The following is a 2,318-nucleotide window of genomic DNA, read 5'->3' on the forward strand; positions in this document are numbered from 1 at the left end:
ATTTTGTTGACCATCTCATGACTTGAGCAAACTTTAGACAATAAACAAAAAACGATTCCACTTTTACTTTCTTCTGCGTACAACCACTTAAGAACCTCCAATAATGTCTGTGTCATTTGAAATATCACATATTGCGAAAAATTCTGAGTAGGGACGAAGCCAGTCATCAACTTCACAAACAAAAGTTTATATATATTTTCACACGGAGGCGAGGACACTGGCGTCTGTGCGTTAAACTTTTTCGGTGAGGGTGTTTGTGTATGCCGTGTGTTAACACGTATATGACTGTATATGAGTCCCCGATATTAGGTGTCCATTACCATATATGAAATAAGATGCATACATACATATATATATACACAAATATATATATACATGCATATATATATATATATATATATATATATATATATATATATATTATTTTATTTGTTTCAGTCATTTGACTGCGGCCATGCTGGAGCACCACCTTTAAAATTAACAGAATGCTTACAGCACCTAGGTTTCCCAAGCATTCACCCATCTAAGTACTAACTAGGCTCGATGTTGCTTAACTTCGGTGATTGGACGAGAACCGGTGCTTTCAACGTGATATGGCTGTAAGCATATATATATAAGCGTATATATAGATATAGATAAAGATATACAGATATATATGTATGTGTATACACGTATGTAAATGAATGTGTATATATATGTATATGTATATATATATATATATATGTATATATATATGCATCTGTGTATCCACACACACACACACACACACACACACACACACACACATGCAAGTTTGCTTATGTGAATATGATATGTTTAATATTGACAGAGCCGTGGCGTCAAAAGTATACTTCCTACGTCATCCGCCGTCAGACGCCTAAAAATCTGATATACGTACATACATACATACATACATACATGCACCAATGTTGGGAATTTCTGGATGACATTTACCAAATATATTTTATTTCCTACCATATAGCGTTTGCCTTATTCTACAAAATAGTTCATACAAAGAAAATAAAAACATTCAATTATTTATCAATACTAAATAACCGCAATATTTTATCTAGCTGTTTAAATAATGACGTGAAAATATTGCATGTTTAGAATATGAATAGATGAATCTATCACGTGATTTGCCTCTGACCATTAAATAGATGAATATGTAAAGAATATCTTTAAGTGTTTTTTTTGTTGTGTTGTTTTTATTATTTTGGGAAAAATATCCGATTACTGTTCTTATTAGCTGTGTTTACGGAAAGTTGTCATTATACACTGTTTCACTGTTTCCTTACATCGAACGTTTGAATAACCGGTAATGTGAAATACAGCAAAAAAAGATTCGTGATGCTACATCCACTAATATATATTTGTGTGTATTTGTGTGAGAGTGTGTGTCTGTATGTGAGTGCGTGTATGTGCTTAACATTATGCACACAAATAAAATTTATATATCTCTATACATTATTTGTATGTGTGTGTATATATATATACATATATATATATGTGTGTCTATTGTGCGTAAAACTACGTACGAAAAATATGGTCTCTCTCTCTCTATCTCTATCTCTCTATCTCTCTTTCTATATATATATATATATAGAGAGAGAGAGACAGAGAGAGAGAGAGAGATACATACATAAATACATACATACATATTGTGTGAATGTGTGTATATATTCCCTAGTCCTATTGTATTTATTGTAATTATTTTACTCCTGTACTATCATGATTTAGCTCCTACCTAACCAACAACACCAACAATACTAACAGCAATTACCACAATGAATTTATACCTATATAATGCTTGTATATATACATACCTATATATGTGTGTGTGTGAGTGTGAGCGTGCGTGTATGCATATATATATATATATATGCGTACGTATGTGTGTATATACATTTATATATACGTATACACATATATATATATATATATATATGCGTGTGTGTGTGTGCGTGTGTGTGTCTATATATATGCATGCATGCCTGTATGTATGTATGTATGTACTGTATGTATATTCCCTAGCTTCATTTTATTTATTGTAACTATCTTGCACCATATTACAGCAAATCACGCCAACGACATCAACAACAAACCAATAATAATAATTACCAAAACAGCAACATAATTTTTGCATCTGCATTTATTATAATTTATTGCAATTTTTCCACTTAGAGCTTGAGTTTTTTTGTTTTGCATTGTTTTATTTTAGTTTGGTAGATGGTGTTGAGATAGCCATAAATATTTTGTCTTTAATATTCATTATTTTACTAGAACAATATTTTAGGTAGTGAAATAGGGTGGGGTAT

The 2,318-nt window shown here is 31.1% G+C and overlaps 1 pseudogene; it reads right to left on the reverse strand.

Moving 5' to 3' along the window:
• Window positions 1–486: 486 nt before the first annotated feature.
• Window positions 487–605, reverse strand: LOC128248638 (5S ribosomal RNA; annotated as a pseudogene).
• Between the last annotated feature and the right edge of the window lie 1,713 nt (window positions 606–2,318).

This window comes from Octopus bimaculoides, chromosome 8 (genome assembly GCF_046866305.1).
Source record: "Octopus bimaculoides isolate indiv1 chromosome 8, ASM4686630v1, whole genome shotgun sequence".
Taxonomy (NCBI): Eukaryota; Metazoa; Mollusca; class Cephalopoda; order Octopoda; family Octopodidae; genus Octopus; species Octopus bimaculoides.